At 45.2% G+C, this 13,722-nt stretch overlaps 1 long non-coding RNA gene across 1 annotated transcript; it reads left to right on the top strand.

Moving 5' to 3' along the window:
* The first annotated feature begins 11,009 nt into the window (after positions 1–11,009).
* On the top strand, positions 11,010–13,559 carry LOC148223153 (uncharacterized). Its single transcript, XR_015804700.1, has 2 exons — positions 11,010–12,558; positions 12,978–13,559. It is a non-coding gene; the product is annotated as an uncharacterized LOC148223153 (long non-coding RNA).
* The last annotated feature ends 163 nt before the right edge of the window (positions 13,560–13,722 follow it).

The following is a 13,722-nucleotide window of genomic DNA, read 5'->3' as shown; positions in this document are numbered from 1 at the left end:
AACACCCCTGCGGGTTAGTTTTATCCCCTTGCCTTTCAGGCTTCTGTAGGAGCGCTCTCACCGAGTCTGCTCACTCAGAAGGGACCTGTGGTCTCTGCACACCCCAGCCATCGCTTGGTTTGCCTGTGCTGCAGCTGCTGGAGCCCAGCCCTGACCCAAAGGACAGCCTGGCACGACATCAAAAGACAAGTGGGCAGCCTTTCAGCTTGGAGTTGCCCACAGCCCATGTCCCAGAAGCTGACAAGTCTTGTGCTGGAGGCGGAAGCCTGAATGTTAGAAAACAATCCCATGGCTAAAAGTGAAAAAGTAATTTCAGAAGAGGGTGGGTGACACTGGGGACGTGCTGCACAGAGAGCACGTGGGGCTGGAGTCATGCCTGCAGGACAGCCTAGTGGGTTGTTCCTGCTCTCCTTAAAACTGAGAGAAAAATTATCCTTGGAGGACAAGAATACAACATCTACAGTGCTCTTGTTTCAAGAAGGCTATTTTTTAAATGTATTTGCTTACCAAGTGCCACTTAATAGACTGGGTTCCAGTCATCAGGGTAATTTCTCCCTCAGGGAGCCGAATTTCTTCACCCCAACACACATCACCTGCTGAGGCAGCCACAGCTGCTGTGCCAGGGGCTACACAAGGAGCACAGTGCTCCTCACACCAGGGCACACCAAGGCTCCAGCCAGCCCAGCTCCTCGCCCCTGGCTTCAGTCAATAGCAGAGGAAGGCTGTGTCCCTGATGAACACGAGCTGCTGCTGCCTTCCAGCAGCCACCTGCAGGCCCTCTTCCATCAGTGCCCATGGATCAGCACTGGGGAAGGGCAGCCTGGGCACTCTGGGGTGGGCAAATGCTGCACTGCATGGCCCAGCCTGCTCTGTGCAGTAATTGCAAAGGGGACCTCGTCCTCCCTCTCTCTTTCTCCCAGCTCTTCACAAATGGTACATGTTTGCTAGGTATTAAAATTGCAGGCAATAATAAATACTTGAATACTTGAATAATACTTGAATAAAGTAAGAAAAAAAGCCAGAATGCTAAGAAACACTAAGCTCAAAACCAGGAGTTCAGCAGCACAGCTGAAGTACTTCCAACCCTCTCCTATCAAAAATAGACAGAATGAAGGAACTTCTTGACCATGTCCTTATCTCACCCTTGTGAGCTCCAGGGACTGGAGGGTTGGGGGAGAGTTGTGTGCTCTACACAGCAGATTATTAAAGGTTGGTCTAATGGATGCAGAATGTATTTGTATATCACATATTACACAGGTACTCTGTTACAGAGCTTCCACATCTTCAGATTCACCCACATCACTGGAAACAGCATCACCTCCTGGTGAGTTACTGGGACCCCCCAAAACCCCCACAAGTGCTAGATATGGTCTTCTCACTGGTTTGACATGCCCTCCCATATCCCCATACCTTTGGTTGCTCTATGTAGGTGTTTAGTGTTTCTAGATGAACATTTTTCCTAGGGCATATCAAAACATGTCAATCATAGCATGGTGAAGCAGCAAAACCAAGAGTGTTACACAGCACTACCCTTCACCAGATTAAGACCTACCCTCCTATGTGAAACCTCTAGTCCCATACCCAGCAGGATTTGGGGACACACAATAGCCTTTGGTGACACCTAAGACTGAGTTTGGTTAATACTTTTAATGAGGGAAGAAAACCCTGCATCCAGAAATAAATGCTTTGAAAAAGGCCTTGACATTTTCTCAAACTTTGTTTTCTTACCTTGAATTTTTCTAGAAGGGCACACACAATAGACTGCAGACATTTTGTCCCTACCTGGTATTCTCTTTGTAACTAAAGGAGAAATTTATTTAAGATGCTCTTAAAATTAGCTGCTGAAAAGCCTCTGCAGACAACCATCATCTTCCACAAAGAAAGTGTCAAGGGACACCAGCTAGCACTTCTAGACACTGCTGATAGTGAAACTTCTCCTCCCACTGTGTTTGGAAATTCCCACGTGTCTTAATGCACCTGGAAAGACTGCTGAAAACTGTTGTTTGCCCTTTAAAAGCAAAAACCTTTCAAACCTAAAAAATAATTACATGGATTTCACATGAAGTGACACTGGTAATATGCTGTTAAATAGAGATGTGCGAGGCAACAGACAAAGACGTCAAGATCAGAAATGGACTAATCCTAAAAAACCAGTCTTACAGGAGAGACAGAGGAAAGAGGGGGGAAGGGAAAATAACCATGCTCTGAATATTGGAGAGTAAGCACTGGAAGGTGCAAAATTAACCTTTTCTTAATTAATTACAAGTCGCAAGGCAAAGGAAATCAGCCAGTTGAGAGCGAGGTGGGAGTTTCAGCCCCTGAAATACTTTGGCCATCCTTTAAAAGCAGCAGGAGAGGAGGGGAGCAGCTGCCATCAGGAGAGGGGTGAGATGGAGCACAGGCACTGGGAGGGTCCATGACAGGATGTGAGCCCTCGAGATAGCAATCAGCAAACTCATCCTGAGCGGGCTTGTTCCAAAGGCAATGAGATTATTTATGAGAGGAAAATTATCCGGGAAGTCGGACTTCAAAACACTTCTTTAACCTCTCACAACCTTCTGTTTCATATGCTTCGACCATCAGCTCTTAATTCTTTAAATATCACCATACTTAGTAATAGGAGAAGATGTGAAATTATTTGCCGAAGATATAAAGTGGAGAAAATTTGTTTTGGTCTTTTTTTTTTTTTTTTTTTGGTCTGGATCTGCAGTTCTCAAATCATCCAACAACTGACTGCAAACCTCTTGCATCATCCCTATGGCACACACCTTGAGTGCAACATGGCCAGAAGCAGGAAGGTTTTTTTCCTCTTTTTTTAATTTTTAAACCACTTCATTTTTATTAACACCCATACTCTAATATCTCAAGATGGAGAGCTCTCATGGACACTGGACTCTCACAAATGCAGATCTGGCAGGTGACATAGGGAGGATTCAGGTGGAGAGTGACACTGTTCTGTCTGCCTGGTCCTCTCAAAGCTCATTAGAGCAGCAGAAGGTGCAGACCTGCTTCCTGGCACAATAATGTTGAATCTGGGAAAATACACAGCTTTAAAGAATGCTGCTTGTTTTCTTGAGTTACGTGCTGTCACACTACACAAAGCCGTCAACTGATGTGATGATAAACAGGGGGAAATACTTATCAGCACTAAAAAGAAAAGAAGAACAGAGAGGATGGAAGGACTGCTATGTTTTAATGCAGAATTTAGCCTGCCTTTTTTCCCCTTGCACCTCCCATTCAGCTGGGTGTTGTCCAAGAGGACAAGAAATTTTTCTGAGTCCCTTAAATGGTATTTTTCAACTCAAGTCAGCTAAAGAAGACAGGATTTCCATTCGTATTAGTCCTTGGATTTACATGTAGCTCACTTAGAGCAGCCAGCTTTTGTCGATCTGTGCATGAAGGTTAAAAGCCTGCTTGCCTTAACCCAGTGTGGTATCCTCAGATGCCTGGAAATCACTCAGAAACAAACAAACAAACCAACCCACTGCAGCACTGTACACTGCAGAATAGTTGCTATGATGTCTAGTGCTAAGAAACAGAATTATTAGAAAAGCTCTGAGGGTGGGCAAACATGTTTAGCAGTGAGGAACCAGGCTTCTTTTGTTCTGTACTTTATAGGGCAAACTTTACTAAAGCAAAATGCCAATGGAAAAAAAATGTTTCTTTTTGGGGGCCTATAGATTTTATGAAAGGGAGTTTATCTAAGGGGAAAAGAAAAACAAAAGCAAAGCCATGCTGCTCTATTCCTTCAATTACAACTTTCCCCTGCTATGGCCTTCCTTGCTCCCATTCAATATTGGATTTGTGGCTACTGCTCCTGGCAAGCAATGAAGAATCTGGAAAGAGAGATTTTGTGGCGAAAGCATGCTAGGAGAAAAAACCCTTCCCAAATGAAGATTGATTTTCTCAACCCTTCTTTCAGCAATCTGCAATGCAGTCAGAAGATTCAGAGGGAAAAATACTTTGGTGTTTGTTTTGGGTTGGGGGTTTTTTTGAGGGATGAGGTCCCTTTAGAATAGGTCTGCACTACCAAAAATCAAAATCCTACACTGAGGAAATCTCTGTGCTCCCCTGTCTTCCCTTCCTAAGTGATGAAGAGCAGAGGAGATGAATCTGCACTCACAGGGGAAGCTGTGGGACCTGGGGACTTGCCTGCAGCTGCCATTGTGCACACAGGGACAGGTACAGTCGCCACGGATTTCTGCGTCACTTTGGAGAATTTTTAGTGGAATGATTCAAGCAGCACCACGTGAGGATGATATCAGGGTGAGAGCCAGTTGAAAGGCAATGGCTCAGCAGCTGCTTGGTTTGGAGGACTAATTATGGGACAGTCTTACACATGTGGGTCGTGGCTTCACATCCATCTCAGCTGCACACCAGCGACAAGGTCATCACTCTTTGGTAGCTCCTTGGTGGCAGACAGGAAACGCTCTGCAGGTCCAGACCGGTTTGTAGGGCACTGGGCTGCTCCTCAGGGTACCCTACATGGCAGGGACTAATTGATCTTTGTGTTGGCAGAGATCTCAGGGCTGATTTGATGCACAGCAAGAGGCCAGCCTGGAAGACTGGCTACCCTAGCAGCTTCCCTGTCACCCAGAGAACAGAACGCTCTCCCACGAGCTTGCTCCAACACTGCAAAACAAAATGGGCTTTGGCAAAGGACCAAGAGTAGCAGAGTGTGCACCCAGTGCAAGCCCTTCACCATCCTTTCTCACAGCAGGAGTAACCTTTATGTGGCTGCAACCCTGAATCATATGAGAGATCTCCAGAAAGCCTGGCAAGACAGCCTGGAGCCTGTGGACAGAGTCAGGCTTTAGTAGTTAAAGATCCACGAGCTAAAATAAAGCCAGGATATCCATACACCCATTTGAGGGCTGGGGCAGCCTCTTGGTGCAGGCAATGGGAGATTCTCTGGGATGGCAGGGGAGGAGGCTCAGAGCTCTGGGGTGGGTGACAGGCTGCTGCAGGGCACCAGCCAGCCATCATCTGAAACCCTGAGCAGCACCACGGGCTCAGTCCTGCAGCCAGCAGATGTAAATAACTCCTGGTGAACTGTGCTCGGGTTAAAAACCAAGTTCAGGCCGCTCATGGCTGTGATTTGAAGGCAGGTTCACAGCCTGTAACCCAGAGCACGACAGCACACCAGAGAGCAAGTCTGAAACCCTCAGTGCTTGCTGCATAAACAAACTAATTTGCAGCCTGACATTTTAGCCGTGTCCTATGTAGATTACTTTCTGCTTATTCAATACTTCTGAATAAAAATGCTTAATGCCTGTGAAGTAATAAATAAGCTATTAATACTGTGCACCATGGATGCTCAGTACCTGATTTAACCTTCTTTTTCTTCTTCTAACCTCAACAGGGGCTCTGAAAAATATGTGATTTTTTTATAACAAAGTTAATAAGTGTTTTGAATCACTGAAAATAATTACTATCAAGAACAGACAGCAGTATGCATAGGGCATATAAAAGCCAGCAAGGGGAGACTGCAGGTGAGAGAGAAGCAGAACAAGAGAGAAAATACTGTCAAATACCCCAGATTCTTCCAGCCTAGATTTCTGATTTTCACATATAAGAATAAACAGTTTCAAAATATTCCTCTGTGAAGAGGAAGTAACTCTGGAGGCCCAGGATGCACCCCACTTTTGGAGGCTCTCTGACCCTGTATCTCCCAGGGGGCTGAGCTGGCTTCTCCCTGGAGCCCTGTCAGGTCACACCAATGCAGTTTGCATGACAAACTGGCTGGGCAAGGTTTACATCCAACTTTGTGTTTCAATAATTTTATTTCAGTTCCTCATTTAACCAGTTCACACAATTTTCCATATTTTTGGGGAGCTGCTTTGTTTTTCCTTCTTCTTTCACTGCCTTAACACAGACATGCTATTGGTGACCTCTGCAGATAGATGAATTAAAACCCAGAGTGCTGTGGTGGGCAGGGGCTGTCAGGGAGGCCAGCTGGCCTGTGACAGATCCTGTTTGACTATTTCTCACCCTGCTGCCATGGCCAGCCCCCTGAGCCTGGCCCTGACCAGGTAGTCAGCAATGAGCTCTGGGATGTGCACCCGGAGCCTGCTGCTCTCTCATCCTTTTCATGCCATCATGTCCCATCAGCACTGCTCAGCACAAACAGTAACTCAGCTTGACATCATTCCTACCAGAGATGGGAGCTATTGAATTATCTAAGGACAAACCTAAATACTAGCTTTTAAAGGATAACTGATCTACTAAAAGCAAGTATTGTTTTGGACACGCCATGTCGTATTTATCACGCTTGGCTTTGCATTGCACTGTTATCTTCTGCCATGTCATCAGGACAACATGAAGTCGCATGGCACAACATGACAGATGCCTCAGCAATGAAGGAAAGACATTCTAGATTCCAAGTCCATTATAGCTCATCTCAAATAAAAGATTCAAAGGATATGAGTGATGGTGTGTCTGCAGGCCAAAAGTGACTCAAGTCTCCTTAGTTATCTGCAGAAAACAGATCTCAATTCACCTGCTTTTCACATAATTAGTGCTCTACTTGCTTCCATTAAATGTTATTTCATTATCATCCTATTCCAAACAACCTGATTACAAAGTAGGAAAATCTCTTCTTTCAGCTTTGTAGCAACAATAAAAATTCTGGATAAAGGCACAATTCCTTTTAACTACAATACTCATCATAATCCCTTATTTACTGCTAGAAAATCTCCCCTCTGTTAAGAACAGGCATCACCTCAAGTAATCCCCACAACAACATAAGAACACTTTGTCAAATCTTCACAGGAGCAGCCCATTCTTGTCTTTTGCAAGAGGGTTGATTTCTTAAATGTTCCTTGAGAAATTTCAGAAGACAATAAATCATTGAGAATGTATTGTAATAAAAAGTATCCTAGAAGAAAGCATCCACGTATATTCAGCTTCAAGTTATAAAAAGCTTTCTAATTTTTACTCTCTTTTATTGAAGAGGGAAAGAAAAAGCAGGTAGGTTATCCTGCCTTTCACTGAAAACTACATCCCCTTTTCCCAGAAATATCCAAAAGTAGTTCTGTTACCATATACAGCTTCTCATTTGAAACTGGGAAAAACAAACACAGCACTTTTTGAAGGAAGTTAAAACATCGGTGAGCATCTCAATCACACTTCCTAAAAGCCCACCCTCCATTTGGAAAGGGCTTTTTCCAGAAACAACAGAACCCCTTCCCTGAAGCTCAGGCTGCCTGGTGCCTGTGACCTTGCAGATCCTCACAGCCCCCACAAAGGCTTGGCTGCAGGAGCAGCTGCTTCTCTGCTCCAAAGGCAGTAGGTAACCACGGCCCAACCTGCAGATCCTGCCATTTTCCACGTCCTTTTAGTATCACCTCTGTATCATTTTTTAACGGAGCTGCTCCTCCTGCTCCGTGTCCCACATATCTGCTAGAGGAATACAATGCTCTGGCAGGTCTGGGCTGCCCGGCCATATGCTGTTCAATTTGTAACTGCTGGTGTCCTGACCTCGCTTTTGTCCGAGCTGCAGAAAACTCCAACTGAGCAGCTGAAATATTCTCTTTTATCTGAAGCTAAGGAAACTACTCTTCCCCCCTCGCAAGACTTAATTTGTTTTTCAAAGGGGAAAAAAAATTAAAATAAGCACATAGTTTATTATTGTGCTCCTCGAACGTCTGAGGAAATACACAGAAAATGCCTGGCACATATGGTATTTTTATGTGGCTTATTTTTTTCCCTTGTCTGCAAGTCTGCACAGAATCATTACTATTTGGCACACAGCAAAAGGAAGTCTCCTGTGCACAACATGATTTAGTCTGGCCGATAAAGTGGAAGTGGATTTCTTCATTGCATATTAAGTTCTGCTGGATACCATTTGCACAAGAGAGTAAAATTGCAGTTTCATGTTCTTCTATGCTGATACATTTCCTGTCAGACAGCCACATCTCTCTCTTCCCCCAAATATTAAAATTTCTCCTAGCTGTGACTCTCCACATTTCCCATTCTCATGAATGGGCTCTCCAAACACAGTTGCTCTTGTGAGCACAGAGGTGCCAGCTGGGGGCCAGGCACTGGCTTCTCTCCTATGGGGAGCAGGCTAGGTGGCCATGGGACAAACAGAGCCCTTTCAGGGAGGGCCCTGCCGCCCTGCCCACCCCAGGGATGGTGCTGCATCAAGGCTTGTGTCCTCCTGGAGCCTCTTCCAGCCACTGCCTCACCCTCTCTGCTCAAAGGCTCACACTGCCAGTGCGCCGAGGATGCTGCTGCATCCTCCTTTACAGCCCCCATTCCACCAACCTCCCTCTCTTCCAGCAGAAGCCCCAGGGCCCACGTGCTGCCCAGACCCCAATCCACTTTGTGCATGGGTGGTGGGTTCCCCCTTGCTCTCCTCATGCTGAATATTCCATGCTCCTGCCAGGCTGTGTGCTGAATCCCTCGCCTCAGGAGCTGTGGAGCAGTAAGAGATTCCCCCTCCCCAGCTCAAGTGCTTGCTCCTCTACACAAAACACTACATCACATCTGAGATACTGATACCTGCTCAAAATGTACGGGTCAGTAACTACTGCTAGAGGAGAGCTGGTCCACAATCCACTGCAGTTGCTGGCATGCTTCAGCAGGCTTGGTGAGTTGTACTGGTCCAGACTGGCTGCTCGGTGCCAAAGACAATGCAGGAAATCAGTCCCTGCTTCTCTAACCCCTTACATTTCTTCTCTAATGCTTTCAGAGCACAACAAACAGGGTGCTTCAAGTGAGACTGACTCATAAAACTACTTTTTTTAAAAAATATCAAAAGCAACATTAGGGGTTCGTGAACTAATTTCTCTGGGTCGTGTCCCTGGAAGAAGCAACCTCTGCTGTCCCATCAGTATTGTTAGTCTCACTGCTTAATAACAAAAACCTCCCTTAACCACCACACATGTTTAACAAACCAGGCAGTCCAGCCCCCGTTTCCCCAGAAGCTTCTGACCGGTGTCAAACAACCCCAGCCGAGCAGCAGAGGTGCCAACAGCATGACAAGTGTCACTGTGACAGATGGAACAGGCTGACAGGAGGGAGATGGCACGGTGACCCAGCCCTCAGAGAAGCCCTCCAGCAGCAGGCAACCAGATTTCACATCTTCAGCCCTCGCTGGGTGCAGACACTGCTGGCTCTGGTGCATGAGATGCAGCATCACTCCTTCCCAAGCCATGTCCCATCCATATCCCCTTTTGTCCCCTGTCCAAGCATATCAGACATCAGCCCCTCAAGGCACCACACCTTCCACAGCTCTTCCCAGTAGCCAGCCCTTCACCTCAGCAGTTAGAGGGCCTCACACCATCTCTTTAAAGTCACTGGTAGCTTGGATGTGAAATTCAACAAGGTGGAGATGACCTGTATGGTCCCTGCCATTCTTCCCTCCCCTATTATTTCCCTTCTCCATCCTTTCCCGTCATTTTGTTTTACCTATTACTCCATGCCTAATAAATTATCAGTAATGCTCCAGCATCAAACATTTATTATCCTGAGCACCACGTGAGTAATGAGTGAGTTAACCTCCAATTTTTGTCCATATAATTCAAGCATATTGATTTTACATGAAAAGAAACTCTTGACTTACATCGGATGACCCTGATAAATTTAATCTCTTTAATGCTCCTTCTTTCTAAATAAATGTAAAATGTTTCCTTCTAGAAAGTTTCTCACCAGTGAAATCTGTATTGAAACTTGGCAAAAAACCTCCTCCACTACTCTGCCAAATTAATTGATAAAATTAAAAACCCCAAACCTGCATAAAAATTCTCCAATTCCTCCAAGCACTGGCAGCCCAGCAGCCTGACAGTGTTGTTACAGAAGTGGCAGGTAATCAGAGCTGACAGCTGATGTCAAACCCCGCAGCTGGAATTTAGCAGAAGAATGGGAAAGGTACCAGTTTGGGGCCATCTTTTCTCCTGCTCTCATCAGCCCTCCTTTCCCCACAGCGTTGCCTCAGGGCTGATGGCCTAAGCAGCAATTCTGGGAAGGGAGCATAGGGACAACACAGCACCTCTTCCCAAGCCATGGGGACCCTGAGGAATCCTCTGCCAAGGGTGTCCATGGCTCTTGTAGCTCCTGTCCTGTCACTGCTGTCACTGGCTTGGCTTTGCTGGGTCAGAGGAATGGCCAGGAAACCAAACTTTGTGTTTTGTGCTGGTTCCTGTGGGGTGCCACAACTTTTCCGTAGGATACATACAGGACTGGGCGTTTTAAACTCTCAAAAACATGCAGAGCCTTTGCAGAAGGCTCACAGCTGGAGTCAGGAGAGTGTTTCTTTAGATTCCACTGACAGGGCAGCTCTCTCCTCCATCATCCATCTGTGCCAGGTACAGCAGAAGGTGGATGCAAAAAAGCTGGAGGAGACAGGCTCCAGAGACGGGCTGGGAAGCCAGCTCGGCCAGCAGCTGGGACCACAGCCAGGCCAGGGCTTCACCACAGCCCAGCAAAACTGAAGAAAAAAAATTAATTTGGAAAATTAAAAAGCTATTTTGCCATAGGAAAGATACGTAGCTGGGCATGGACACAGGTTGCTCCCTGCCCGAGCAAGGTAAGCTACTGCTCTCTGCAAAAATTCCTCCTCTTTGCCTCGGCTCCAGGTGCCAGCCAAAACGAAGGGAGGGAGAGAGGAAGAGAGATGGGCAGGACCCTGTGCTGAGAGGGGCTGACACTGGCAGCCCTCTGGAGACACAAACATGTCCTTCCTTCCTAGGGAAGGGCGTATCAGGTAGCGCTGCCAGGGAGAGCTCCTGGAAACAGAAGGGTTTTGTTTAGGTTGTGCCTTTAAAATATGTCCACTCCCCTCTCAGCCTGCATATTTTACAGTCTCAGCATAGTTTCCCCTGTGGATAGCTCTGGCAGACTCAGTAATTTTTTTTCCGAAGTGAACTCACTCACAAATGCATTTTTCAAGCTCCCACAACTTGAAGAATAGAAGTTGCAGCCTGAGGGAAAAAAAAAAAGCAAGGACCAAAAAAAGGTAACATTGCAGAACATTCAGGGGCTCGAGCACACATTATTTGAAATGGGTAACTCATTTGCATAGTTCTTCAGTCAGTAGTTTTTATTCCTTTTCATGGAAATTTTTTTTTTCTTCTGTGTACAAAGGAAAGGGCAGGAATCGTGGTCATTCAGACTCCAAATAGATGTTTTTAATCTGCAAGATGTAGAGAAATCATGAGGTATATTTGGCCAAATATTAGAAAATGTTATATGTCAGCTACCCAAATATTAGGATCCTATATACCCAAGCTTTGGAAACACCTATGTTGCAGCAAGAAGTCCTAGCAAATGTAAAGGAGAGAAGATAGATATGAACTGCTTGAGAACATCAGTACAGGATGAGCCACCCAAGTCTACAGAATTTTGTAACATTTTCCCTGGTGATAACAGCTTTGGGTCTGTCCTGGGAACAGTTATGCACTATTCTAAATAAACAGCTTGGTATTTCTTCATTCCAAATATTTCTTTTTGGTGCTTGAGAACGCAGTGCCTCTGCCACCACACCCAGTTTATCACTATTCCCCCAAAACAGCCACGCTGAACCTTATGATTCTCTCTTACTGAAGAAACCCTGGAGAATCCAGGCAGGACAACCAGAATGCCCAGCTAATCTGCACATCCCAAGCAGGGAATCCAAGCTCCTGGCACTCCCTCCACCCAGCAAGCACACCATACAACACCACACTTGTTTGTTTCGGATTTTTTACTAACAAAACCAAGAAGAATAGAATAGAATAGAATAGAATAGAATAGAATAGAATAGAATAGAATAGAATAGAATAGAATAGAATAGAATAGAATAGAATAGAATAGAATAGAATAGAATAACCACCTAAATTATTTTTTAAAGCACAGTAATAACAATAATAACATTGAGGAGATAAAAATATTTACATTATTATTAAAAAAAAACCAAACAAAACCCAGTCTGGTGTTGCACAGGGTGGAAGGAATTATGTGAGATTTGATTCACTGTGAGTAAATGTTTTATAAGTTTGTTAATTATTATGACGATTATTGCAAATCATCATCAGGATGCTGACATAAGAATAAATATACCAATACCATTGTCCTAGGGTGATGTTATGGTGTTTCTATCTCCAATCGTGTGTCCTGATTATGTTTGGTATTATGTCCTGTGCTTCCAGGACTGAGTCTGAGAGTGAAGCTTTGTTTTGTCTTATTATCAGCCGGCTCACCTCCCCCATGGTCTATGTTTAGGAGAGGTTTTAGCTCGGCTTGCTTGCTTGCTTGCTTGCTTGCTTGCTTGCCTGCTTGCTTGCCTGCTTGCTTGCCTGCTTGCTCGCTTCTGCCTTTTTCTTTCCTTCGCTTTGCCCTTGCTTTCTGCTTATTAGTTAGTTCAGCTAGGCAGTCCAACTTTTTCCCTGGACTGTTTTCTCTTCCACCCCGTCCCCTCCCTCTCCTGGATACCATCTGAACGGACGGGGACCTGGGAACCCCAAGAAACACCGGGAGGCTACACTCTGTCACCTGCAGCAGTCATCCCCAGCGCCAGAGACTGATAACTGAGCGACCACTCGCCAGAGAGACTGAGTTTGTCATCCCTTCAGAACGGTGAAAGAGTTTTTTTTTGTCAGCTGGTGTTGTTTTTTTCCCTGTGCTGGGGAGTGTCTTGCTTGTTAAATAAACAGGTTTTTTCTCCCACTCTTCTCCGAGGAAATTCTTCCCGAACCCGGTGGGGTGGGGGGGGGGAGGAGTCGTGGGGTTTGCTGTCTGGGGGCTCCTTCTGGAGGTTTTCCCCCAAATTTGCCCAAAACCAGGACAACCATTTTACTGTGTATTGTCAGAGCACGTTAACATTCGATTAATGTAATAATTGATGCATTTATTATAGTAGTAATATACTTTTTTAAAGCATTTCAATATACTATTACTGTAATATACTATTATTAATATAATACTATACTATTATATGCTGTAATAATTGTATTTATTAGAGCAATAATTTGAACACCTTTAATTATTCTTATTAGTTTAGACTGTACGACGGGCTTGAACTCCAGTCTACACCCACAGCTGAGAGATCTGAGATCTCCCGGACCATCACCACCAACACATTCTCCTTCTCCTCCTTAAGCTGAGATGAAGAATTGGGGAATAAAGAATAGTTCATCAAAATTAACTAACCAAGACAATGAGGAATGCCTGACATTTACTGTGCTTGCAAAATCGAGAAGAGAGGCAGACTAGTTTACGACAAACGAAGCCAATACTTGCAAACAGGGTGAGGGGTGCAAGGCTACTAGGAATAAGTGATAAATCCAAAACCCTGAACCAACGAAAACTAATCTCAAAGCCTAGAACGTGCCCAAGAAGCTAAGACGCATGCTCCAGAGACAAAGTTGAAAAGTTCAAGTGCGAGGAAGAGTTTGGAAGCCTTCGTCAAAAACCCCCAACGACCCCCAAATTAAGGCGGCGCAAGAGCAAAAGGACTTTTGGTTCATTTTAATACGAAGCGAGAGTAGGCAAGACGGGGCATGGCTAAGATACTAATATGTACTAGGCACATTGTGTAATCCTAGGCTTTTATAGAATAAATAAAGCAGTAGTTTGAAGTTTCGGTGCGCATGCTTTAAGAGGAGCTATCCCCCGTGCCCCTCAACGCTAAATAAATGCATACCTACTTTATAAACTCTAATTTCCCACAAGTTACAGAGCCCTTTCCGCGTGTACCACGGCCAGCCCGTTCCGCGGGGCCGCATTCCGCGGTATCTCCTG

The sequence above is a fragment of the Sturnus vulgaris genome, chromosome 7 (assembly GCF_052056855.1).
Source record: "Sturnus vulgaris isolate bStuVul1 chromosome 7, bStuVul1.hap1, whole genome shotgun sequence".
In the NCBI taxonomy this organism is placed as follows: domain Eukaryota; kingdom Metazoa; phylum Chordata; class Aves; order Passeriformes; family Sturnidae; genus Sturnus; species Sturnus vulgaris.
Note: the sequence above shows the minus strand (reverse complement) of the source record. Positions and strands in the feature narration are given on the sequence as shown.